This window comes from Schistocerca nitens, chromosome 6 (genome assembly GCF_023898315.1).
Source record: "Schistocerca nitens isolate TAMUIC-IGC-003100 chromosome 6, iqSchNite1.1, whole genome shotgun sequence".
NCBI classification, from domain to species: Eukaryota; Metazoa; Arthropoda; class Insecta; order Orthoptera; family Acrididae; genus Schistocerca; species Schistocerca nitens.
Genome location: NC_064619.1, coordinates 663,508,292 through 663,535,914, shown reverse-complemented (window position 1 = coordinate 663,535,914; position 27,623 = coordinate 663,508,292). Strand labels below are relative to the sequence as shown.

General features: G+C 54.3%; 4 non-coding genes and 3 pseudogenes across 4 annotated transcripts; all 7 read left to right on the top strand.

Annotated features, from left to right (window-relative positions):
• Positions 1 to 1,499: 1,499 nt before the first annotated feature.
• LOC126191680 (U2 spliceosomal RNA) lies at positions 1,500 to 1,674 on the top strand (annotated as a pseudogene).
• Positions 1,675 to 7,891: 6,217 nt separating this feature from the next.
• Positions 7,892 to 8,077, top strand: LOC126191676 (U2 spliceosomal RNA). The gene has a single exon (XR_007538441.1). It is a non-coding gene; the product is annotated as a U2 spliceosomal RNA (small nuclear RNA).
• Positions 8,078 to 14,251: 6,174 nt separating this feature from the next.
• On the top strand, positions 14,252 to 14,426 carry LOC126191685 (U2 spliceosomal RNA; annotated as a pseudogene).
• Positions 14,427 to 19,189: 4,763 nt separating this feature from the next.
• On the top strand, positions 19,190 to 19,382 carry LOC126191649 (U2 spliceosomal RNA). Its single transcript, XR_007538419.1, has one exon. It is a non-coding gene; the product is annotated as a U2 spliceosomal RNA (small nuclear RNA).
• Positions 19,383 to 20,115: 733 nt separating this feature from the next.
• LOC126191648 (U2 spliceosomal RNA) lies at positions 20,116 to 20,308 on the top strand. Its single transcript, XR_007538418.1, has one exon. It is a non-coding gene; the product is annotated as a U2 spliceosomal RNA (small nuclear RNA).
• A 6,139-nt stretch (positions 20,309 to 26,447) lies between these two features.
• Positions 26,448 to 26,629, top strand: LOC126191675 (U2 spliceosomal RNA; annotated as a pseudogene).
• A 744-nt stretch (positions 26,630 to 27,373) lies between these two features.
• LOC126191646 (U2 spliceosomal RNA) lies at positions 27,374 to 27,566 on the top strand. The gene has a single exon (XR_007538417.1). It is a non-coding gene; the product is annotated as a U2 spliceosomal RNA (small nuclear RNA).
• Positions 27,567 to 27,623: the final 57 nt, after the last annotated feature.

The following is a 27,623-nucleotide window of genomic DNA, read 5'->3' as shown; positions in this document are numbered from 1 at the left end:
GATTAATGGTTATCTCCTATCACGGGCATGGTATGTCGCCCAACTCCTTACGCTACCCAAACAGATCGGCCGAGCCATATCACAAGCGGTATATTGGCTTTTGTGGCGGCATGCGCTGTTCAAGGTTGATGCGCTGACTTGTACGCTGCCGAAGGTCGATGGTGGCCTCGGACTCATTGACTTTTCCCGGAAATGTGCGGCCCTGCTGATTCACCGTGTTGCCACTTTGCGCGACGCCGACCCAGGCGGGACTACAGCGGTCCTCTTCGACCGTTATCGTCCACACTCGGCGCGTGCACCGGTGTGTTTGACGCATATTCCGTTCCGGCTGACGACGGTAAAAGACTATTATCTCCACCGCAGTTATGTCCTCCCAGTGGCCACGGACAAGGCGCGCACATCGCGGCGCCTTTACCATGCACTTCGTGGCCAGCCCACACCGCATAAATTGGAGGGCAGACGACCATCCGTCATTTGGCGCCATGTTTGGGCTAATATCAACAACTCCGCCCTTCCCACGGAAGTTTCGGCGCTCTGGTATCGTGTCGTCAACAACTTGATTCCCACCAATCATCGCCTGGCGGCCATCCGTCTACGGCCATCGGCTGCTTGCGGCCGGTGTGGTGACATCGATACCAGAGAACACCGTCTCCTCTGCCCCCTCGTCACGGAAGTGTGGGACCTTGCCCGTGGGCTCTTAGCGCTGATTGGTGGGACGACACCGGACAATGTATCCATCGACTGGTTCCTTACCCCTGATCTTCAAACCAACCCCCGGACGCGACGTAACGCAATGGTGTGGCTCTTGGGCCACACCATTTTCACGATCTATGACCTTTCCCTCACCGATGCTGTCACCTTCATGGATTACCTGTGGTGCCAGCATCGTCTGATGGAATCTGAACGGACATACACCAATACCTTTGCTCGATTTTTGAAGGTTGCCATGATTCATGGATACCAAAAGGTGTTCAGGGTTAACTAAAGCACCTAGTATACCCTAAATTTGGCATTGGCCTTCTGGGCATCACTGGAGTCGGCTATTCTGTGATACAACTGATTTGACACTTGGTTCCCTGGGAATTGAGAAAACATTTATGAGTACTTCTGGGAAAATTGGAAAACACGTAATGTTCTTAGAGGATTTTCCTTCGTTAATTCTATGGGCGATGGGATTATCTCGCCAGTTCCGTTTCATTTGTGTGTCCTGCCGTCCCTGGTTTTACTTTGCCTTCATTTATGTCTTTATTTCTTTATTTCTTTTAGTTCAAAACCACCAATTGCTTCACACCTGCAGAGTGAGGTGTGTTTCTGAGTATTGTGTCGACGTTCCATGTGGCATAGCAGAGTGTGCCTCTGTTTTTTATTTTCGTTTTGTGGCAATAAGGCTTGCCACTACCAGCACACAGCTTAACGTGCTGCGTTGACACACGAGGATGGCGGCAAATTTGGAGAGGACAAGGAAGGGCTATAGGGGAGGAAGGAGGCCCAAAAAAAAAAAAAAAAAAAAAAGTGTAGTATCTGTTCTTATCAGCTTAGTATCTGATACGTCCTGCATCGCAGGACCAGAATATTAAACTCATTTTTGGCTCATGACGGAGTGCTAGGGGCTTGCTCCACCTCTGTCGCGGGTTGGCCCGGCATTGCAGTACCGCCGGGATCGGCCCACCTAAAATTAATTAAAACATAGCCTGAAATGGGTTAATATTCTGCAGTGATCAGATATTCAGCTGGTGACAAAACTTGTCGTAGATGTCGATGTCCCCAGTAGTTAGCTGCTTACACACCACGTATTGTTTTAATTAATTTAGATTATCTTAAGTACTTTTTTTTTTTTTTTTTTTTTTTGCTGTGTGCTTGACCGCTCTTGCAGCCGCATTACACTAGGCTGGTAATTTATGGGGGCACAGGACAGTGCCTTCGGATGCCTCGTTGGCGTCTCTTATGGTCCGGCCACAGATAATTTTAAATAAATTTTTTGGAGTTATGACCTTAGCTCCTCGCGAACGTCGTCGTGTCGCCGCCGCCGCCGCACGCACGCAGAATACGTGTGTACACACACACACACACACACACATATGCAGTTGGCGGTGGACGATGTAAGCACTCGGCTAGGTGTAGCTCGCGCCGGCCTCGCGACGGTCTAGCTCGCGCCGGCCTGGCGCTGCTGTGGGGCGGCGTCACGGCTTCTCCGCTGCCCTGGCAGCTAGCGGCGTTCAAATGGGAGTCGCAGTTTACTCTTCGACATGGAGGCTAGTACTGGGCTGTTGATGAGTGCTCTCGTGAAATGTCGTTCCTTCCGGCACTCGCTTTTGCCATGTTTTCGACGGTCGCCTGTTGCCATATCGGCCCGTACCACCGTGTGTCACTCCCACATGTGGAGCGCACACGCTGCAAGCATTTAGGCCCTTCCACTGCGGATTTTCCTTATCGCTTCTCGGCCTTTTGGCTAAGAAGCACCCCGCGAGCGGAGCGTTCTGTTGGGCTCTGTCGCGGGTTTTGGGTCACCTCTCGCGTATAGCGATCGAGGTTTCGTTTGTTTTTTATTTCTCCGTCGTGACATTTTTGCGGTGACATGACCAATCGGTCGAATAGTATTCAGTGTGTGTTCGACAGGGCCGCAAGACGGCCGACCGCGTTTGAAATACAAGAATGGATTTTTGGCGATCTACGTGTACCGGAACATGATGTTGACACCTTCCAACTGGATTTCGTCTTGTTTTCGTTATTTGTGAAATTCGTCAACCAGGAGCAATACGAAAAGTATGGCCTGGCTCTAGCAGGCGAACATCCGTTCCGCTATTTCGATGGCAGTGTCGGTACAGTGACAATCGTGCCGTCTGGGTTTGGCATACGGACTGTGCGGGTGTTCAACGTACCCCCTGAGTGTCCGAATGAAGTCATCGGCCGTGTCTTGTCGCGGTATGGCACGGTGCTCAGCATCACGAATGAGAGGTGGGGCAGTGCCTACCGTTTCCAGGGCAACAGCGGCGTTCGTAGTGTCCGCATGGACCTCCGCCAGCACATACCGTCGTACTTAAATATTGCGAGTACCAGGGCCCAGGTCACATATATTGGGCAACCGCAGACTTGCTCCCTTTGTCAATCGACGGAGCATCTCCGCGTGGAGTGCCCGCGCCGGCGCCCTGTGCAATTGCCGCGGGAACGCGCTGCTGGTACCGACCTTGTGCCTCTCCTCAGCGAGGTAGTGGCGGGCGCTGCCCACCGTCCCGCTGAGCGCCCTGACGTGTCACCCCCGCCAGCTGCAGTGCAACCGGCACCCAGTGCACCGGTTGACGAACCCGTCCCGGACCGGGCGCCCATTGTGGCGGTACCGCCGGCGGCGTCTGATGTGCCGAGTGATGTGGTCGCTGTCGAACAGATGGAGGTCGTTCTTCCTACCCCGCCCCTCCCAGCAGATGACGCTAAGTCCCCCCGCCGTCGTCATCGACGCAAGAAGGCGAACCCAGACCAACCGGCGGAGGCGGCGGACGTTTTCCGTCCCCCTGACAGCGGCAGTGAGACTGACTCTCAGGCCTCCTCAGTTTCCCGCTCTGTTTCCGCTGACCGCTCGGGCGGCATGCGGCAAACTGCTCGACAACTAGAGGCTCTTATCAGTTCGTCGCGAGATCGGGGAGCGATCCCTGCAAAACGAAAACATGACCAGGGTAGCGATCAGCCACTACAGCGTACTCGTACCCTTTCACACCCTACTGCGTCCGAACCGTCTGCGCCGCCTGGCTCGGACTATCCTGCCGATGGGGGAGGCCTAAACTGGGCTGACGACGAGGGCGATGAAATGCGTGATTAAGTGGGCTTCCCACATGAGCTGCTTGATATTTGTTTCTCACATCCGGGGTGATATAGCGGGGTTCCGGTGTGGATGTTTCCACATCTGCTTCCCTACGGGCGTGACCCTATCTGCCGTTGTTTCCTCTGTGCTGCTCTCCCATGCCTGCCTTTGACCGTCCGCCGGGAGCCCTCTCCGTTTTAACGGTCAATATTAACTCCATCTCCAATCCGGTCAAACTTCGCTCTTTGAAGGACTTTCTCCGCCTTGGTGCGTTTGATGTGGTATTTCTCCAGGAGGTTTGTGCCCCTTTTCTCTCTGACCTAGTTGGTTATGAGGCACTGTATAACATCGACCCTGACGCCCGGCGGGGTACTGCTTTGCTCTACCGATCTGAGTTCACTCCATCCCATGTTACCACGCTCCCCAACGGTCGTGTCCTTGCATGTATCCTTCAAGATATCCTTTTTCTAAATGTCTATGCTCCCTCCGGTGCTAACCACAGGCATGACAGAACGACACTTTTTCAGTCTGATATCCCCCCTTTCTTAGCAGCTCGTCGCCCTATCGTCTTTGGCGGAGACTTCAACTGTGTGGTAGCCGAAGTTGACCAGGTCCCGACGCCTATGCGGTGTGAAGCGCTCGCTTCACTCCTTCGAGCGGGTGACCTTACTGACACGTGGCGCCACTTTCATCCCGCCTACACGCAATTTACCCACATCTACCCCACTGGAGCCAGCCGTATTGATCGTGTTTATGTCTCGACTGATTTGACTCCCGCCCTTTGTGACGTCCAAGTAATACCCGTGGCCTTTAGTGACCACTGTGCGTACTCGTGTTCCTTGCGTATCGCGGGTCCAGCCCCGGTTCCTCGTGGCACCTTTTGGAAGATGAATACCCTTCATCTGCCAATGCCCGAACTTCGTGCTCTTGTCACGAAAACATGGCAGGACTGTCTCGCGGACACTTCCCGGTACCCTACCACGGTGGTTTGGTGGCTCCACTGTGCGAAACCCCGGCTGCGACGTGTTCTCCGACAATATAGTCGCGACGTCGCCCACTGGAAACGTAGCACGTTAGCCTTCTATCAGCAGTGTCTCACTGACGCCCTGACTCTTCCTGCTGACAGGTATGATCAGCTCCGCATGCGCCTCAACAAAATTAAGGCGAAAATCCTTCGCTTCTCTCGGGAGAAAGCCGACGGTATGGTAGTGCGGTGTCGTGCTGCGTCCCTGATTGAAGGCGAGAAGCCATCCCTCTATCACCTTGCCTCTGAACGAACTCGTGCCAAGAAGAACACCATTTTGCGCCTTAAAGCAGATGATGGTACGCGTATCACAGACTACCGTGAAGTCCTCCAACACCTGACGGACCATTTCACACACCTCTTCCAGGATGTTGAGGTCGACGTCGCCGCCCAACATGCGCTTATCAGTGGGGTGCCAACTTCTTTGGATCGTCATGACCGTGGCTCTTTAACCGAGCCACTGACACTCGCTGAACTTACATCTGTCCTTCGTGCCTGTCCGGGACACAAGTCACCTGGCCCCGACGGTCTCCCTTATGAGTTCTACGAACAATTTTGGGACCTGCTCGGCGACCGTTTCTGCAACATGTGCGAGGAGATTTTCGCTGGATGCGACTTACCCGCCGACTTTTTAACTGGACGTATTGCCCTTATTCCAAAGGTGACTGGTCACTGTCGAGCTCAGGACCTGCGCCCTATCACTGTTCTTAACACTGACTATAAGTTGGTGGCACGATGTGTGGCCTCTCGTCTCAAACAGGCGATGACTAAGGTACTTTGCCCCACTCAATCCTGTGGCGTTTCGCGTCGGAACATCTTCACCGCCGCTTCCCTGTACCGCGATGTTGTCTTCCTCACCGCCGACACTCGCACCCCAGCTGCCATTCTTTCCTTGGACTTCGCCGGTGCCTTTGACAGAGTCTCGCACCCTTACCTGCTGGCCGTTATGTCGCGGATGGGTTTTGGGGAGCGCTTCATACGCATCATCCGACACTTCTTGCATGGGGCGAATTCCACTCTCATGGTGAACGGTTGCCGGTCGCGCCCCATTCCCATCAGACGGTCAGTTCGACAGGGATGTCCCTTGTCGATGTATTTGTTTGCCTTAGCGCTGGACCCCATGCTGCGTGACATTGGCCGGTTGGTCGACGGTGTCGCTCTTCCAGGCGTCACCTTCCGCTGTGCGGCCTACGCCGACGACGTTGGTGTGTTTGTTGCTAACGCCAGGGACATCGATTCCGTTCGCCGCGTCCTCGACGTCTACGAACGGGCCTCCGGTGCTCAGCTAAATCCCAACAAGACCGTGCTGCTTCCACTGGGGCCCCGATCGTTGACCGTCGAACGCCCCTGGTACCGAGTTGTGGGGGAACAGCGCATCTTGGGTCTTGAGGTGACTGCCTGTCCGCAGCGTATGTTAACACTCACGTGGCGGCGGCTTCTAACACGCATCAGAGGCCTTTGCGTGAGCCACGCTGATCGGCGACTCGACCTCCATCAACGCGTCCAGCTGATAAATGGTTATCTCCTATCACGGGCATGGTATATCGCCCAACTACTTACCCTACCGAAACAGATCGGCCGAGCCATTTCACAAGCGGTATATTGGCTTTTGTGGCGGCATGCGCTGTTCAAAGTTGATGCGCTGACTTGTACGCTGCCGAAGGTCGATGGTGGCCTCGGCCTCATTGACTTTTCCCGGAAATGTGCGGCCCTTCTGATTCACCGTGTTGCCACTTTGCGCGACGCCGACCCCGGTGGGACTACAGCAGTTCTCTTCGACCGTTATCGCCCACACTCGGCGCGTGCACCGGTGTGTTTGACGCATATTCCGTTCCGGCTGACGACGGTCAAAGACTATTATCTCCACCGCAGTTATGTCCTCACAGTGGCCACAGACAAGGCGCGCACATCGCGGCGCCTTTACCATGCACTTCGCGGCCAGCCCACACCGCATAAATTGGAGGACAGGCGACCGTCAGTCATCTGGCGCCATGTTTGGGCTAATATCAACAACTCCGCCCTTCCCACGGACGTTTCGGCGCTCTGGTATCGTGTTGTCAACAATTTGATACCTACCAACCATCGCCTGGCGGCCATCCGTCTACAGCCCTCGGATGCTTGCGGCCGGTGTGGTGACGTCGATACCAGAGAACACCGTCTCCTCTGCCCCCTCGTCACGGAAGTGTGGGACCTTGCCCGTGGGCTCTTAGCGCTAATTGGTGGGACGACACCGGACAATGTGTCCATCGACTGGTTCCTCACCCCTGATCTTCAAACCAACCCCCGGACGCGACGAAACGCAATGGTGTGGCTCTTGGGCCACACCATTTTCACAATCTATGACCTTTCCATCACCGATGCTGTCACCTTTATGGACTACCTGTGGAGCCAGCATCGCCTGACGGAATCTAACCGGACATACACCAATACCTTTGCTCGGTTTTTGAAGGTTGCCATGATTCATGGATACCAAAAGGTGTTCAGGGTTGACTAAGGCACCTCGTCCAGGTATTGCCTGGATTACCCCTGGAGCTATGTCACTGCGACTCTCAACCTACCCTCGACTTCCTATACCCTAACTTTGACATTGGCCTTCTGGGCATCACTTGAGTCGACTATTCTGTGTCATAAATGATTTGAAAATTGGTTACATGGGAATTGAATGACCTTTACATGAGGCATTCCTGGTACAATGGGAAACACGTAATAAATCTTAGAAGATTATTCTTATTTTGTTAATTCTATAGGCGATGGGATTATCTCGCTAGTTTCGTTTTTCATTTGTGTGTGCTGCCGTCCCTGTTTTACTTTGCCTTCATTTATGTCTTTATTTCTTTAGTTCGAAACCCTCACTTGCTTTACACCTGCAGAGAGAGGTGAATTTCTGAGTAGTGTGTCGACGCTCCCTGAGGCATAGCAGAGTGTGCCTCTGGTTTTATTTTATTTATTTACATTCGTTTTCTGACAATAAGGCTTGCCACTACCAGCACCCTGGTTTACATGCTGCGTTGACACTCGAGGATGGCGGCATTTTGGAGAGGACAAGGAAGGGCTATAGGGGAGGAAGGAGGCCCATAAAAAAAAAAAAAAAAAAAAAAGTGTAGTATCTGTTCTTATCAGCTTAGTATCTGATACGTCCTGCATCGCAGGACCAGAATATTAAACTCATTTTTGGCTCATGACGGAGTGCTAGGGGCTTGCTCCACCTCTGTCGCGGGTTGGCCCGGCATTGCAGTACCGCCGGGATCGGCCCACCTAAAATTAATTAAAACATAGCCTGAAATGGGTTAATATTCTGCAGTGATCAGATATTCAGCTGGTGACAAAACTTGTCGTAGATGTCGATGTCCCCAGTAGTTAGCTGCTTACACACCACGTATTGTTTTAATTAATTTAGATTATCTTAAGTACTTTTTTTTTTTTTTTTTTTTGCTGTGTGCTTGACCGCTCTTGCAGCCGCATTACACTAGGCTGGTAATTTATGGGGGCACAGGACAGTGCCTTCGGATGCCTCGTTGGCGTCTCTTATGGTCCGGCCACAGATAATTTTAAATAAATTTTTTGGAGTTATGACCTTAGCTCCTCGCGAACGTCGTCGTGTCGCCGCCGCCGCCGCACGCACGCAGAATACGTGTGTACACACACACACACACACACACACACACACATGCAGTTGGCGGTGGACGATGTAAGCACTCGGCTAGGTGTAGCTCGCGCCGGCCTCGCGACGGTCTAGCTCGCGCCGGCCTGGCGCTGCTGTGGGGCGGCGTCACGGCTTCTCCGCTGCCCTGGCAGCTAGCGGCGTTCAAATGGGAGTCGCAGTTTACTCTTCGACATGGAGGCTAGTACTGGGCTGTTGATGAGTGCTCTCGTGAAATGTCGTTCCTTCCGGCACTCGCTTTTGCCATGTTTTCGACGGTCGCCTGTTGCCATATCGGCCCGTACCACCGTGTGTCACTCCCACATGTGGAGCGCACACGCTGCAAGCATTTAGGCCCTTCCACTGCGGATTTTCCTTATCGCTTCTCGGCCTTTTGGCTAAGAAGCACCCCGCGAGCGGAGCGTTCTGTTGGGCTCTGTCGCGGGTTTTGGGTCACCTCTCGCGTATAGCGATCGAGGTTTCGTTTGTTCTTTATTTCTCCGTCGTTGACATTTTTGCGGTGACATGACCAATCGGTCGAATAGTATTCAGTGTGTGTTCGACAGAGCCGCAAGACGGCCGACCGCGTTTGAAATACAAGAAAGGATTTTTGGCGATCTACGTGTACCGGAACATGATGTTGACACCTTCCAACTGGATTTCGTGTTGTTTTCGTTATTTGTGAAATTCGTCAACCAGGAGCAATACGAAAAGTATGGCCTGGCTCTAGCGGGCGAACATCCGTTCCGCTATTTCGATGGCAGTGTTGGTACAGTGACAATCGTGCCGTCTGGGTTTGGCATACGGACTGTGCGGGTGTTCAACGTACCCCCTGAGTGTCCGAATGAAGTCATCGGCCGTGTCTTGTCGCGGTATGGCACGGTGCTCAGCATCACGAATGAGAGGTGGGGCAGTGCCTACCGCTTCCAGGGCAACAGCGGCGTTCGTAGTGTCCGCATGGACCTCCGCCAGCACGTACCGTCGTATTTAAATATTGCGAGTACCAGGGCCCAGGTCACCTATATTGGGCAACCGCAGACTTGCTCCCTTTGTCAATCGACGGAGCATCTCCGCGTGGATTGCCCGCGCCGGCGCCCTGTGCAACTGCCGCGGGAACGCGCTGCTGGTACCGACCTTGTGCCTCTCCTCAGCGAGGTAGTGGCGGGTGCTGCCCGCCGTCCCGCTGAGCGGCCTGACGTGTCACTCCCGCCAGATGCAGTGCAACCGGCACCCAGTGCACCGGTTGACGAACCCGTCCCGGACCGGGCGCCCGTTGTGGCGGTACCGCCGGCGGCAGCTGATGTGCCCGCTATGGCGAGTGATGTGGTCGCTGTAGAACAGATGGAGGTCGTTATTCCTACCCCGCCCCTCCCAGCAGATGACGCTAAGTCCCCCCGCCGTCGTCATCGACGCAAGAAGGCGAACCCAGACCAATCGGCGGAGGCGGCGGACGTTTTCCGTCCCCCTGAAAGCGGCAGTGAGACTGACTCTCAGGCCTCCTCGGTTTCCCGCTCTGTTTCCGCTGACCGCTCGGGCGGTATGCGGCAAACTGCTCGACAACTAGAGGCTCTTATCAGTTCATCGCGAGATCGGGGAGCGATCCCTGCAAAACGGAAACATGACCAGGGTAGCGATCAGCCACTGCAGCGTACTCGTACCCTTTCACATCCTACTGCGTCCGAACCGTCTGCACCGCCTGGCTCGGACTATCCTGCCGATGGGGGAGGCCTGAACTGGGCTGACGACGAGGGCGATGAAATGCGTGATTGAGTGGGCTTCCCCACATGAGCTGCTTGGTATTATTTTCTCACATCCGGGGTGATATAGCGGGGTTCCGATGTGGATGTTTCCACACCTGCTTCCCTACGGCCGTGACCCTATCTGCCGTTATTTCCTCTGTGTTGCTCTCCCATGCCTGCCTTTGACCGTCCGCCGGGAGCCCTCTCCCTTTTAACGGTCAATATTAACTCCATCTCCAATCTGGTCAAACTTCGCTCTTTGAAGGACTTTCTCCGCCTTGGTGCGTTTGATGTAGTATTTCTCCAGGAGGTTTGTGCCCCTTTTCTATCTGACCTAGTTGGTTATGAGGCACTGTATAACATCGACCCTGACGCCCGGCGGGGTACTGCTTTGCTCTACCGATCAGAGTTCACTCCATCCCATGTTACCACGCTCCCCAACGGTCGTGTCCTTGCATGTATCCTTCAAGATGTCCTTTTTCTAAATGTCTATGCTCCTTCCGGTGCTAACCACAGGCATGACAGAACGACACTTTTTCAGTCTGATATCCCCCCTTTCTTAGCAGCTCGTCGCCCTATTGTCTTTGGCGGAGACTTCAACTGTGTGGTAGCCGAAGTTGACCAGGTCCCGACGCCTATGCGGTGTGAAGCGCTCGCTTCACTCCTTCGAGCAGCTGACCTTACTGACACGTGGCGCCACTTTCATCCCGCCTACACGCAATTTACCCACATCTATCCCACTGGAGCCAGCCGTATAGATCGTGTTTATGTCTCGACTGATTTGACTCCCGCCCTTTGTGCCGTCCAAGTCATACCCGTGGCCTTTAGTGACCACTGTGCGTACTCGTGTTCCTTGCGTATCGCGGGTCCAGCCCCGGTTCCTCGTGGCACCTTTTGGAAGATGAATACCCTTCATCTGCCAATGCCCGAACTTCGTGCTCTTGTCACGAAAACATGGCAGGACTGTCTCACGGACACTTCCCGGTACCCTACCACGGTGTTTTGGTGGATCCGCTGTGCGAAACCCCGGCTGCGACGTGTTCTCCGACAATATAGTCGCGACGTCGCCCACTGGAAACGTAGCACGTTAGCCTTCTATCAGCAGTGTCTCATTGACGCCCTGACTCTTCCTGCTGACAGGTATGATCAGCTCCGCATGCGCCTCAACAAAATTAAAGCGAAAATCCTTCGCTTCTCTAGGGAGAAAGCCGACGGTATGGTGGTGCGGTGTCGTTCTGAATACCTGATTGAAGGCGAGAGGCCATCCATCTATCACCTTGCCTCTGAACGAACTCGTGCCAAGAAGAACGCCATTCTGCGCCTTAAAGCAGACGATGGTACGCGTATCACAGACTACCGTGAAGTCCTCCAACACCTGACGGACCATTTCACCAACCTCTTCCAGGATGTTGAGGTCGACGTCGCCGCACAACATGCACTTATCAGTGGGGTGCCAACTTCTTTGGATCGTCATGACCGCGGCTCTTTAACCGAGCCACTGACACTCGCTGAACTCACATCTGTCCTCCGTGCCTGTCTGGGACACAAGTCACCTGGCCCCGACGGTCTCCCTTATGAGTTCTACCGACAATTTTGGGACCTGCTCGGCGACCGTTTCTGCACAATGTGCGAGGAGATTTTCGCTGGATGCGACTTACCCGAAGAATTTTTAACTGGACGTATTGCCCTTATTCCAAAGGTGACTGGCCACTGTCGAGCTCAGGACCTGCGTCCTATCACTGTTCTTAACACTGACTATAAGTTGGTGGCACGATGTGTGGCCTCTCGTCTCAAACAGGCGATGACTAAGGTACTTTGCCCCACTCAATCCTGTGGCGTTTCACGTCGGAACATCTTCACCGCCGCTTCCCTGTACCGCGATGTTGTCCTCCTCACCGCCGACACTCGCACCTCAGCTGCCATTCTTTCCTTGGACTTCGCCGGTGCCTTTGACAGAGTCTCGCACCCTTACCTGCTGGCCGTTATGTCGCGGATGGGTTTTGGAGAGCGCTTCATACGCATCATCCGCAACTTCTTGCATGGGGCGAATTCCACTGTCGTGGTGAACGGTTGCCGGTCGCGCCCCATTCCTATCAGACGGTCGGTTCGACAGGGATGTCCCTTGTTGATGTATCTGTTTGCCTTAGCGCTAGACCCCGTGTTGCGTGACATTGGCCGGTTGGTCGACGGTGTCGCTCTTCCAGGCGTCACCTTCCGCTGTGCGGCCTACGCCGACGACGTTGGTGTGTTTGTTGCTGACGCCAGGGACATCGATTCCGTTCGCCGCGTCCTCGACGTCTACGAACGGGCCTCCGGTGCTCAGTTAAATCCCAACAAGACCGTGCTGCTTCCGCTAGGGCCCCGTTCGTTGACCGTCGAACGCCCCTGGTACCGCGTTGTGGGGGAACAGCGTATCTTGGGTCTTGAGGTGACTGCCTGTCCGCAGCGTATGTTAACCCTCACGTGGCGGCGGCTTCTAACACGCATCCGAGGCCTTTTCGTGAGCCACGCTGATCGGCGACTCGACCTCCATCAACGCGTCCAGCTGATTAATGGTTATCTCCTATCACGGGCATGGTATGTCGCCCAACTCCTTACGCTACCCAAACAGATCGGCCGAGCCATATCACAAGCGGTATATTGGCTTTTGTGGCGGCATGCGCTGTTCAAGGTTGATGCGCTGACTTGTACGCTGCCGAAGGTCGATGGTGGCCTCGGCCTCATTGACTTTTCCCGGAAATGTGCAGCCCTGCTGATTCACCGTGTTGCCACTTTGCGCGACGCCGACCCAGGCGGGACTACAGCGGTCCTCTTCGACCGTTATCGTCCACACTCGGCGCGTGCACCGGTGTGTTTGACGCATATTCCGTTCCGGCTGACGACGATAAACGACTATTATCTCCACCGCAGTTATGTTCTCCCAGTGGCCACGGACAAGGCGCGCACATCGCGGCGCCTTTACCATGCACTTCGCGGCCAGCTCACACCGCATAAATTGGAGGGCAGACGACCATCCGTCATTTGGCGCCATGTTTGGGCTAATATCAACAACTCCGCCCTTCCCACGGAAGTTTCGGCGCTCTGGTATCGTGTCGTCAACAACTTGATTCCCACCAATCATCGCCTGGCGGCCATCCGTCTACGGCCATCGGCTGCTTGCGGCCGGTGTGGTGACATCGATACCAGAGAACACCGTCTCCTCTGCCCCCTCGTCACGGAAGTGTGGGACCTTGCCCGTGGGCTCTTAGCGCTGATTGGTGGGACGACACCGGACAATGTATCCATCGACTGGTTCCTTACCCCTGATCTTCAAACCAACCCCCGGACGCGACGTAACGCAATGGTGTGGCTCTTGGGCCACACCATTTTCACGATCTATGACCTTTCCCTCACCGATGCTGTCACCTTCATGGATTACCTGTGGAGCCAGCATCGTCTGATGGAATCTGAACGGACATACACCAATACCTTTGCTCGATTTTTGAAGGTTGCCATGATTCATGGATACCAAAAGGTGTTCAGGGTTAACTAAAGCACCTAGTATACCCTAAATTTGGCATTGGCCTTCTGGGCATCACTGGCATAGGCTATTCTGTGATACACCTGATTTGACAATTGGTTCCCTGGGAATTGAGAAAACATTTATGAATAATTCTGGGAAAATTGGAAAACAAGTAATGTTCTTAGAGGATTTTCCTTCGTTAATTCTATGGGCGATGGGATTATCTCGCCAGTTCCGTTTCATTTGTGTGTCCTGCCGTCCCTGGTTTTACTTTGCCTTCATTTATGACTTTATTTCTTTATTTCTTTTAGTTCAAAACCACCAATTGCTTCACACCTGCAGAGTGAGGTGTGTTTCTGAGTATTGTGTCGACGTTCCATGTGGCATAGCAGAGTGTGCCTCTGTTTATTTTTATTTTCATTTCTGGCAATAAGGCTTGTCTCTACCAGCACACAGCTTAACGTGCTGCGTTGACACACGAGGATGGCGGCAAATTTGGAGAGGACAAGGAAGGGCTATAGGGGAGGAAGGAGGCCCAAAAAAAAAAAAAAAAAAAAAAAAAAAAAGTGTAGTATCTGTTCTTATCAGCTTAGTATCTGATACGTCCTGCATCGCAGGACCAGAATATTAAACTCATTTTTGGCTCATGACGGAGTGCTAGGGGCTTGCTCCACCTCTGTCGCGGGTTGGCCCGGCATTGCAGTACCGCCGGGATCGGCCCACCTAAAATTAATTAAAACATAGCCTGAAATGGGTTAATATTCTGCAGTGATCAGATATTCAGCTGGTGACAAAACTTGTCGTAGATGTCGATGTCCCCAGTAGTTAGCTGCTTACACACCACGTATTGTTTTAATTAATTTAGATTATCTTAAGTACTTTTTTTTTTTTTTTTTTGCTGTGTGCTTGACCGCTCTTGCAGCCGCATTACACTAGGCTGGTAATTTATGGGGGCACAGGACAGTGCCTTCGGATGCCTCGTTGGCGTCTCTTATGGTCCGGCCACAGATAATTTTAAATAAATTTTTTGGAGTTATGACCTTAGCTCCTCGCGAACGTCGTCGCCGCCGCCGCACGCACGCAGAATACGTGTGTACACACACACACACACACACATATGCAGTTGGCGGTGGACGATGTAAGCACTCGGCTAGGTGTAGCTCGCGCCGGCCTCGCGACGGTCTAGCTCGCGCCGGCCTGGCGCTGCTGTGGGGCGGCGTCACGGCTTCTCCGCTGCCCTGGCAGCTAGCGGCGTTCAAATGGGAGTCGCAGTTTACTCTTCGACATGGAGGCTAGTACTGGGCTGTTGATGAGTGCTCTCGTGAAATGTCGTTCCTTCCGGCACTCGCTTTTGCCATGTTTTCGACGGTCGCCTGTTGCCATATCGGCCCGTACCACCGTGTGTCACTCCCACATGTGGAGCGCACACGCTGCAAGCATTTAGGCCCTTCCACTGCGGATTTTCCTTTGTTCTCTGAGGACGCCCCCTCCATTGACCGCCTCCTGAAGGAGGGTGCCCTCCTCTTCAATCAGCGGTACAAGGTAGACCCCTCCCGTTCCCCCCCTCAATCCCTGCGCTGCCAGAGATGTCTGCGCTACAATGCACATACAACAGCCGAGTGCCGCGAGGCCCCCACCTGCCCGCATTGTCGACAAGCGCACTTCCTCCGGCAGTGCCCCAACCTTCAATCCCCTCCCTCCTGTAATACCTGCAGCCTCCCCCACCCTACCTACTCCCAAAAGTGTAAAGCCCGACCCCCTCCCACCACCCCTGAACTCACTGTCCCTGTCCGTCCCCTGGACGCCCCCACCCCTCCTGGCAATTCCCTTCGTCCCCCCCCCACTGCTGAGGACATCATCAGGTTCCTCACTATTGTCCTCCAAAACGTCCATCCCTTTCAGCGCCCCCACACCCTCCAACAGATCTCCCTCGCCGCCCGTTCCATCTTCCACCTTAAAATGTACGCCACCTATTCCCATAACCAGGCCCATTTCACCTTCTCCCGCCTTGACACCCTCGTCTAAATCCTTATCATGGCGCGACAGCATCGTATCCTGTTCAACAATATCCGCTCCCTTCCCGCCAACAAGAACCTCTTCCTGCACACCCTTGATACCCACCGTGTGGATGCTTTCCTCCTCAATGAAACCTTCCTCCAACCCCACCACTCCATCCACACCTCCCCCTATCTCCTCCACCGATCCGATAATCCCCTCCCAGTTGCGCGTGGCGGAGTTGCCATTGGCCACCACCGCCAGATCCCCGTTCGGCTCCAACCTCTCCTTCCCGACCCCACCGAACACCTGATCCTTAGTCTCTTCTTCCCCGGCCTTACCGTTACCTGTGCCACCATCTATGTCCGCCCCAACGCCCCTCTTCCTTTCGACTTCCTCTCCCACATCGACCGTACCTTCTCCTCCTATGTGATCGCCGCCGACCTTAACATCCATAGTCGCTCCGCTGCCCAGTTACGGCGGTGGCATCGGTTCCTCTCCTCCCTTCAAGGCGACCTCATCCCCATCCCCCAGCACACCCGCCCCGAATCCAATTCCACTCCCGATGTTATTCTCTCCTCCCCCAACCTCCTTGGTCGCATTACGGTGGATGTCCTGGAGCCCATTGGTAGTGACCATCTCCCTGTCCTCCTCACCGTTTCAGACGGTCGTCGCCCCCGCCCCGACCCTCGTCATGACCCTCCCCCCAAGTACATCCATGACTATTCCCGTGCCAACTGGAATGCCTACCGGGATACCCTCTCCACTCAGGTCGACAGCCACCCTCTCGCCTACCGCCGTCCCGATGATGTCTCCCATGCCGCCTCCTTTCTCCAGCAGACCTTGTCTGAGGCCGTGGAGGCCCACGTCCCTACTGTTGCCATCCACCCCCACCGTCCTACCTTGCCACCACAGGCCATCCTCCTCCTCCATGAATCCCGTCGTCTCTACCGTGCCTTCCTCCGCACGCGTGACCCGGACACCCTACGACGCCACCGGCAACTACAGCGACACATTCGAAATTTGCTCGCGGCTAAGAAACGCCGGGACTGGCGACAGACATGCACCCGTTTAAATGCTACCCTCCCTATAAACTCGTCCAAGTTCTGGACCGCCTTCCGTCGCCTTACTGGAACTAAGCCCTCCCCCTACTATCCTCTTCTCCACGATGACCACCCCTTCCCTGACGCCCTTAGTAAGGCCAACCACTTTGCCTCCTACCTGTCCGATGTGTTTTCCATCCCTGATGATCCCCGGTTCGATTACTCCCTCTTCCCAGATATCCGCGATCGAACTGACACCTCTGTCCCTCCCCTCGCTCCTGGTTTCCAGTACTTGGACAACATTCCACACACAGAACTTAATGCCCCCATCACTACACAGGATCTCATTACTACACTCCGCACCAAACGCAACACCGCTCCTGGTCACGATCGTGTCACCTACCGTCACCTTCGTGAAGCTCCTGTCTCTTTCCTCTCCACCCTAGCCAGGCTCTACAATGTAGTCCTGTCCACTGGTTACTACCCCGACCTGTGGAAAACCTCTCGTATCCTCATGTTCCTCAAACCTGGCAAACCGCCGTCCGCCGTCTCCTCCTACCGTCCCATCAGCCTTACCTCGGTCTTCAGCAAGGTCCTGGAATCTATCCTCACCCGCCGCATCCACCAGCATCTCCGCCAGCACCGCCTCCTCCCCGTTACCCAGTGTGGCTTTCGGCCGTCCTTCTCTTCCGACGATCTTCTCCTTCACCTCACTCATCTTCTTTCCGAACAGCTCAATTCCCGTCGCTCCGCAATCTTCCTCTCTCTTGACCTCGAACGCGCATATGACCGCGTATGGCATTCCGGTCTCCTCTTCAAGCTCCAAACCTTCGCCCTTCCCATTAACTACGTTCGTCTGATCGGTTCCTTTCTCTCCCGCCGTCCTTCCCATGTCACCATCCATAACGCCGATTCCTACACCTTCTTCCCCTCCGCCGGTGTGCCCCAAGGCTCCGTCCTCTCCCCCCTTCTGTACTTGTTGTACACGGCGGACATGCCGCCGCCGCCACCCCCCGTCCACCTTCTCCAGTTTGCCGATGACACCGCCTTCCTTGCCCTTGCCCCCACCCTGCAACGCTCCCAACACCTTCTCCAATCCCATCTTGACCGGTTCACCGCTTGGTGCGACCAGTGGTTGCTCACGGTCAATCCTTCCAAAACCCAGGCGATCATTGTAGGCAAAACCACCCCTTCCTTCCGCCTCCTTGATTTCTATCTCACCGTTTATGGCCGTCCCATCGCTCTCACCCCCACCCTTAAGTACCTTGGCGTCACCCTCGACCGTCGCCTCTCCTGGACTCCCCATCTCCAGACAATCCAAGCCAAGGCACGTTCCCGACTCCGTCTCCTCAAGCTCCTTTCCGGCCGTACGTGGGGTCTGGACCCCTCCACCATCCTCCACACCTATAAGTCCCTCATCCGCCCAATCCTCTGTTACGCCCATCCCGCCTGGATCTCCGCCCCCCCTTCCTTTTATAAATCCCTCCAAATCCTTGAACGCCATGCTCTCCGCCTCGCCTATCGCATCCGTCTCCCCTCCCCCACGCGGATCCTGTATGATCTTATCCCCTTCCCCCACCTCCTCCTCTTCCTCGAACGACTACGCATCCTCTACACCTCCCGTAAACTCGATCCTCCTCACCCGCTCGTCTCCCCGATCCTCTCCCACCCCCGCCCGCTGCCGCGCCTGTACTCCCATGTCCCACCCGGTCTCCATCTCTCCACCCTCCTTACCCTCTCCCAAGGTGGCTTCCGCCAGCTCCCCCTCCCTGATGATGTCCTCGTCCCCTCCATCTACCCCTCCTATCAACTATGACCCCGCCCCCCCCTCACTCCTGGTGTCCTTTCCCTTAGGCACCCTCCCTCCCTTCTCTTCCCTTCCCTTCTCTTTCCTTTTCCCTGTCCCCTCCCTCCCCCCTCTTCTTCCGGGCTTCCCCTCCCCCTTCCTCTCTCCCCCCCTCTTTCCCTTGCCCGTGGCGTCCCTGCTCTCCCCCTCCCCCTCCTCCTCCTCCTCCTCCTCCTCCTCCTCCTCCTCCTCCTCCTCCTCCTCCTCTCTTGGCAGGTCCCCGGACTCGCACACGGATCGTGAACTTTCGCGCGCCGGAGATCGTCGCCCTCGGTTTAGTGTTTGTGCCGTCGTGTCTGTGCATCAGTGTTTTTCACCGTCCACGCTTCTTCGTTCACGTGCGTCGTCTACCTCAGTGTTTGTGCCCAGTGCCGCCGTTTTTCTTGTTGTTTCGTCGAGTGTGAACGGCTTCATGTTTTTTAACTATTGTATCTCCTGTTTTTTCAACCGCCATTCTGTTACTTGTCTGTCTCCCTTTCTTTTTTATTGTACTGCCTATGGCTGAAGAGCGGAGTACACTGTTCCGCTGCCAGCCCACCTTTGTATGGGGTGTTCAAATTACAATAAAGAAAAAAAAAAAAAAAAAAAAAAAAAAAGGATTTTCCTTATCGCTTCTCGGCCTTTTGGCTAAGATCAAAGTGTAGTATCTGTTCTTATCAGCTTAGTATCTGATACGTCCTGCATCGCAGGACCAGAATATTAAACTCATTTTTGGCTCATGACGGAGTGCTAGGGGCTTGCTCCACCTCTGTCGCGGGTTGGCCCGGCATTGCAGTACCGCCGGGATCGGCCCACCTAAAATTAATTAAAACATAGCCTGAAATGGGTTAATATTCTGCAGTGATCAGATATTCAGCTGGTGACAAAACTTGTCGTAGATGTCGATGTCCCCAGTAGTTAGCTGCTTACACACCACGTATTGTTTTAATTAATTTAGATTATCTTAAGTACTTTTTTTTTTTGCTGTGTGCTTGACCGCTCTTGCAGCCGCATTACACTAGGCTGGTAATTTATGGGGGCACAGGACAGTGCCTTCGGATGCCTCGTTGGCGTCTCTTATGGTCCGGCCACAGATAATTTTAAATAAATTTTTTGGAGTTATGACCTTAGCTCCTCGCGAACGTCGTCGCCGCCGCCGCACGCACGCAGAATACGTGTGTACACACACACACACACACACATATGCAGTTGGCGGTGGACGATGTAAGCACTCGGCTAGGTGTAGCTCGCGCCGGCCTCGCGACGGTCTAGCTCGCGCCGGCCTGGCGCTGCTGTGGGGCGGCGTCACGGCTTCTCCGCTGCCCTGGCAGCTAGCGGCGTTCAAATGGGAGTCGCAGTTTACTCTTCGACATGGAGGCTAGTACTGGGCTGTTGATGAGTGCTCTCGTGAAATGTCGTTCCTTCCGGCACTCGCTTTTGCCATGTTTTCGACGGTCGCCTGTTGCCATATCGGCCCGTACCACCGTGTGTCACTCCCACATGTGGAGCGCACACGCTGCAAGCATTTAGGCCCTTCCACTGCGGATTTTCCTTATCGCTTCTCGGCCTTTTGGCTAAGATCAAAGTGTAGTATCTGTTCTTATCAGCTTAGTATCTGATACGTCCTGCATCGCAGGACCAGAATATTAAACTCATTTTTGGCTCATGACGGAGTGCTAGGGGCTTGCTCCACCTCTGTCGCGGGTTGGCCCGGCATTGCAGTACCGCCGGGATCGGCCCACCTAAAATTAATTAAAACATAGCCTGAAATGGGTTAATATTCTGCAGTGATCAGATATTCAGCTGGTGACAAAACTTGTCGTAGATGTCGATGTCCCCAGTAGTTAGCTGCTTACACACCACGTATTGTTTTAATTAATTTAGATTATCTTAAGTACTTTTTTTTTTTGCTGTGTGCTTGACCGCTCTTGCAGCCGCATTACACTAGGCTGGTAATTTATGGGGGCACAGGACAGTGCCTTCGGATGCCTCGTTGGCGTCTCTTATGGTCCGGCCACAGATAATTTTAAATAAATTTTTTGGAGTTATGACCTTAGCTCCTCGCGAACGTCGTCGCCGCCGCCGCACGCACGCAGAATACGTGTGTACACACACACACACACACACACACATATGCAGTTGGCGGTGGACGATGTAAGCACTCGGCTAGGTGTAGCTCGCGCCGGCCTCGCGACGGTCTAGCTCGCGCCGGCCTGGCGCTGCTGTGGGGCGGCGTCACGGCTTCTCCGCTGCCCTGGCAGCTAGCGGCGTTCAAATGGGAGTCGCAGTTTACTCTTCGACATGGAGGCTAGTACTGGGCTGTTGATGAGTGCTCTCGTGAAATGTCGTTCCTTCCGGCACTCGCTTTTGCGATGTTTTCGACGGTCGCCTGTTGCCATATCGGCCCGTACCACCGTGTGTCACTCCCACATGTGGAGCGCACACGCTGCAAGCATTTAGGCCCTTCCACTGCGGATTTTCCTTATCGCTTCTCGGCCTTTTGGCTAAGAAGCACCCCGCGAGCGGAGCGTTCTGTTGGGCTCTGTCGCGGGTTTTGGGTCACCTCTCGCGTATAGCGATCGAGGTTTCGTTTGTTCTTTATTTCTCCGTCGTTGACATTTTTGCGGTGACATGACCAATCGGTCGAATAGTATTCAGTGTGTGTTCGACAGAGCCGCAAGACGGCCGACCGCGTTTGAAATACAAGAATGGATTTTTGGCGATCTACGTGTACCGGAACATGATGTTGACACCTTCCAACTGGATTTCGTCTTGTTTTCGTTATTTGTGAAATTCGTCAACCAGGAGCAATACGAAAAGTATGGCCTGGCTCTAGCGGGCGAACATCCGTTCCGCTATTTCGATGGCAGTGTTGGTACAGTGACAATCGTGCCGTCTGGGTTTGGCATACGGACTGTGCGGGTGTTCAACGTACCCCCTGAGTGTCCGAATGAAGTCATCGGCCGTGTCTTGTCGCGGTATGGCACGGTGCTCAGCATCACGAATGAGAGGTGGGGCAGTGCCTACCGCTTCCAGGGCAACAGCGGCGTTCGTAGTGTCCGCATGGACCTCCGCCAGCACGTACCGTCGTATTTAAATATTGCGAGTACCAGGGCCCAGGTCACCTATATTGGGCAACCGCAGACTTGCTCCCTTTGTCAATCGACGGAGCATCTCCGCGTGGATTGCCCGCGCCGGCGCCCTGTGCAACTGCCGCGGGAACGCGCTGCTGGTACCGACCTTGTGCCTCTCCTCAGCGAGGTAGTGGCGGGTGCTGCCCGCCGTCCCGCTGAGCGGCCTGACGTGTCACCCCCGCCAGATGCAGTGCAACCGGCACCCAGTGCACCGGTTGACGACCCCGTCCCGGACCGGGCGCCCGTTGTGGCGGTACCGCCGGCGGCAGCTGATGTGCCCGCTATGGCGAGTGATGTGGTCGCTGTAGAACAGATGGAGGTCGTTATTCCTACCCCGCCCCTCCCAGCAGATGACGCTAAGTCCCCCCGCCGTCGTCATCGACGCAAGAAGGCGAACCCAGACCAATCGGCGGAGGCGGCGGACGTTTTCCGTCCCCCTGAAAGCGGCAGTGAGACTGACTCTCAGGCCTCCTCGGTTTCCCGCTCTGTTTCCGCTGACCGCTCGGGCGGTATGCGGCAAACTGCTCGACAACTAGAGGCTCTTATCAGTTCATCGCGAGATCGGGGAGCGATCCCTGCAAAACGGAAACATGACCAGGGTAGCGATCAGCCACTGCAGCGTACTCGTACCCTTTCACATCCTACTGCGTCCGAACCGTCTGCGCCGCCTGGCTCGGACTATCCTGCCGATGGGGGAGGCCTGAACTGGGCTGACGACGAGGGCGATGAAATGCGTGATTGAGTGGGCTTTCCCCACATGAGCTGCTTGGTATTATTTTCTCACATCCGGGGTGCTATAGCGGGGTTCCGATGTGGATGTTTCCACACCTGCTTCCCTACGGCCGTGACTCTATCTGCCGTTATTTCCTCTGTGTTGCTCTCCCATGCCTGCCTTTGACCGTCCGCCGGGAGCCCTCTCCCTTTTAACGGTCAATATTAACTCCATCTCCAATCCGGTCAAACTTCGCTCTTTGAAGGACTTTCTCCGCCTTGGTGCGTTTGATGTGGTATTTCTCCAGGAGGTTTGTGCCCCTTTTCTATCTGACCTAGTTGGTTATGAGGCACTGTATAACATCGACCCTGACGCCCGGCGGGGTACTGCTTTGCTCTACCGATCAGAGTTCACTCCATCCCATGTTACCACGCTCCCCAACGGTCGTGTCCTTGCATGTATCCTTCAAGATGTCCTTTTTCTAAATGTCTATGCTCCTTCCGGTGCTAACCACAGGCATGACAGAACGACACTTTTTCAGTCTGATATCCCCCCTTTCTTAGCAGCTCGTCGCCCTATTGTCTTTGGCGGAGACTTCAACTGTGTGGTAGCCGGAGTTGACCAGGTCCCGACGCCTATGCGGTGTGAAGCGCTCGCTTCACTCCTTCGAGCGGCTGACCTTACTGACACGTGGCGCCACTTTCATCCCGCCTACACGCAATTTACCCACATCTATCCCACTGGAGCCAGCCGTATAGATCGTGTTTATGTCTCGACTGATTTGACTCCCGCCCTTTGTGCCGTCCTAGTCATACCCGTGGCCTTTAGTGACCACTGTGCGTACTCGTGTTCCTTGCGTATCGCGGGTCCAGCCCCGGTTCCTCGTGGCACCTTTTGGAAGATGAATACCCTTCATCTGCCAATGCCCGAACTTCGTGCTCTTGTCACGAAAACATGGCAGGACTGTCTCACGGACACTTCCCGGTACCCTACCACGGTGGTTTGGTGGATCCGCTGTGCGAAACCCCGGCTGCGACGTGTTCTCCGACAATATAGTCGCGACGTCGCCCACTGGAAACGTAGCACGTTAGCCTTCTATCAGCAGTGTCTCATTGACGCCCTGACTCTTCCTGCTGACAGGTATGATCAGCTCCGCATGCGCCTCAACAAAATTAAAGCGAAAATCCTTCGCTTCTCTCGGGAGAAAGCCGACGGTATGGTGGTGCGGTGTCGTTCTGAATACCTGATTGAAGGCGAGAGGCCATCCATCTATCACCTTGCCTCTGAACGAACTCGTGCCAAGAAGAACGCCATTCTGCGCCTTAAAGCAGACGATGGTACGCGTATCACAGACTACCGTGAAGTCCTCCAACACCTGACGGACCATTTCACCAACCTCTTCCAGGATGTTGAGGTCGACGTCGCCGCACAACATGCACTTATCAGTGGGGTGCCAACTTCTTTGGATCGTCATGACCGCGGCTCTTTAACCGAGCCACTGACACTCGCTGAACTCACATCTGTCCTCCGTGCCTGTCCGGGACACAAGTCACCTGGCCCCGACGGTCTCCCTTATGAGTTCTACCGACAATTTTGGGACCTGTTCGGTGACCGTTTCTGCACAATGTGCGAGGAGATTTTCGCTGGATGCGACTTACCCGCCGAATTTTTAACTGGACGTATTGCCCTTATTCCAAAGGTGACTGGCCACTGTCGAGCTCAGGACCTGCGTCCTATCACTGTTCTTAACACTGACTATAAGTTGGTGGCACGATGTGTGGCCTCTCGTCTCAAACAGGCGATGACTAAGGTACTTTGCCCCACTCAATCCTGTGGCGTTTCGCGTCGGAACATCTTCACCGCCGCTTCCCTGTACCGCGATGCTGTCCTCCTCACCGCCGACACTCGCACCTCAGCTGCCATTCTTTCCTTGGACTTCGCCGGTGCCTTTGACAGAGTCTCGCACCCTTACCTGCTGGCCGTTATGTCGCGGATGGGTTTTGGGGAGCGCTTCATACGCATCATCCGCAACTTCTTGCATGGGGCGAATTCCACTATCGTGGTAAACGGTTGCCGGTCGCGCCCCATTCCTATCAGACGGTCGGTTCGACAGGGATGTCCCTTGTCGATGTATCTGTTTGCCTTAGCGCTAGACCCCGTGTTGCGTGACATTGGCCGGTTGGTCGACGGTGTCGCTCTTCCAGGCGTCACCTTCCGCTGTGCGGCCTACGCCGACGACGTTGGTGTGTTTGTTGCTAACGCCAGGGACATCGATTCCGTTCGCCGCGTCCTCGACGTCTACGAACGGGCCTCCGGTGCTCAGTTAAATCCCAACAAGACCGTGCTGCTTCCGCTAGGGCCCCGTTCGTTGACCGTCGAACGCCCCTGGTACCGCGTTGTGGGGGAACAGCGTATCTTGGGTCTTGAGGTGACTGCCTTTCCGCAGCGTATGTTAACCCTCACGTGGCGGCGGCTTCTAACACGCATCCGAGGCCTTTGCGTGAGCCACGCTGATCGGCGACTCGACCTCCATCAACGCGTCCAGCTGATTAATGGTTATCTCCTATCACGGGCATGGTACGTCGCCCAACTCCTTACGCTACCCAAACAGATCGGCCGAGCCATATCACAAGCGGTATATTGGCTTTTGTGGCGGCATGCGCTGTTCAAGGTTGATGCGCTGACTTGTACGCTGCCGAAGGTCGATGGTGGCCTCGGCCTCATTGACTTTTCCCGGAAATGTGCGGCCCTGCTGATTCACCGTGTTGCCACTTTGCGCGACGCCGACCCAGGCGGGACTACGGCGGTCCTCTTCGACCGTTATCGTCCACACTCGGCGCGTGCACCGGTGTGTTTGACGCATATTCCGTTCCGGCTGACGACGGTAAAAGACTATTATCTCCACCGCAGTTATGTCCTCCCAGTGGCCACAGACAAGGCGCGCACATCGCGGCGCCTTTACCATGCACTTCGCGGCCAGCCCACACCGCATAAATTGGAGGGTAGACGACCATCCGTCATTTGGCGCCATGTTTGGGCTAATATCAACAACTCCGCCCTTCCCACGGAAGTTTCGGCGCTCTGGTATCGTGTCGTCAACAACTTACTTCCCACCAATCATCGCCTGGCGGCCATCCGTCTACGGCCATCGGCTGCTTGCGGCCGGTGTGGTGACATCGATACCAGAGAACACCGTCTCCTCTGCCCCCTCGTCACGGAAGTGTGGGACCTTGCCCGTGGGCTCTTAGCGCTGATTGGTGGGACGACACCGGACAATGTATCCATCGACTGGTTCCTTACCCCTGATCTTCAAACCAACCCCCGGACGCGACGTAACGCAATGGTGTGGCTCTTGGGCCACACCATTTTCACGATCTATGACCTTTCCCTCACCGATGCTGTCACCTTCATGGATTACCTGTGGAGCCAGCATCGTCTGATGGAATCTGAACGGACATACACCAATACCTTTGCTCGATTTTTGAAGGTTGCCATGATTCATGGATACCAAAAGGTGTTCAGGGTTAACTAAAGCACCTAGTATACCCTAAATTTGGCATTGGCCTTCTGGGCATCACTGGCGTAGGCTATTCTGTGATACAACTGATTTGACAATTGGTTCCCTGGGAATTGAGAAAACATTTATGAGTAATTCTGGGAAAATTGGAAAACAAGTAATGTTCTTAGAGGATTTTCCTTCGTTAATTCTATGGGCGATGGGATTATCTCGCCAGTTCCGTTTCATTTGTGTGTCCTGCCGTCCCTGGTTTTACTTTGCCTTCATTTATGACTTTATTTCTTTATTTCTTTTAGTTCAAAACAACCAATTGCTTCACACCTGCAGAGTGAGGTGTGTTTCTGAGTATTGTGTCGACGTTCCATGTGGCATAGCAGAGTGTGCCTCTGTTTATTTTTATTTTCATTTCTGGCAATAAGACTTGTCACTACCAGCACACAGCTTAACGTGCTGCGTTGACACACGAGGATGGCGGCAAATTTGGAGAGGACAAGGAAGGGCTATAGGGGAGGAAGGAGGCCCAATAAAAAAAAAAAAAAAAAAGTGTAGTATCTGTTCTTATCAGCTTAGTATCTGATACGTCCTGCATCGCAGGACCAGAATATTAAACTCATTTTTGGCTCATGACGGAGTGCTAGGGGCTTGCTCCACCTCTGTCGCGGGTTGGCCCGGCATTGCAGTACCGCCGGGATCGGCCCACCTAAAATTAATTAAAACATAGCCTGGAATGGGTTAATATTCTGCAGTGATCAGATATTCAGCTGGTGACAAAACTTGTCGTAGATGTCGATGTCCCCAGTAGTTAGCTGCTTACACACCACGTATTGTTTTAATTAATTTAGATTATCTTAAGTACTTTTTTTTTTTTTTTTTTTTGCTGTGTGCTTGACCGCTCTTGCAGCCGCATTACACTAGGCTGGTAATTTATGGGGGCACAGGACAGTGCCTTCGGATGCCTCGTTGGCGTCTCTTATGGTCCGGCCACAGATAATTTTAAATAAATTTTTTGGAGTTATGACCTTAGCTCCTCGCGAACGTCGTCGCCGCCGCCGCACGCACGCAGAATACGTGTGTACACACACACACACACACACACATATGCAGTTGGCGGTGGACGATGTAAGCACTCGGCTAGGTGTAGCTCGCGCCGGCCTCGCGACGGTCTAGCTCGCGCCGGCCTGGCGCTGCTGTGGGGCGGCGTCACGGCTTCTCCGCTGCCCTGGCAGCTAGCGGCGTTCAAATGGGAGTCGCAGTTTACTCTTCGACATGGAGGCTAGTACTGGGCTGTTGATGAGTGCTCTCGTGAAATGTCGTTCCTTCCGGCACTCGCTTTTGCCATGTTTTCGACGGTCGCCTGTTGCCATATCGGCCCGTACCACCGTGTGTCACTCCCACATGTGGAGCGCACACGCTGCAAGCATTTAGGCCCTTCCACTGCGGATTTTACTTATCGCTTCTCGGCCTTTTGGCTAAGATCAAAGTGTAGTATCTGTTCTTATCAGCTTAGTATCTGATACGTCCTGCATCGCAGGACCAGAATATTAAACTCATTTTTGGCTCATGACGGAGTGCTAGGGGCTTGCTCCACCTCTGTCGCGGGTTGGCCCGGCATTGCAGTACCGCCGGGATCGGCCCACCTAAAATTAATTAAAACATAGCCTGAAATGGGTTAATATTCTGCAGTGATCAGATATTCAGC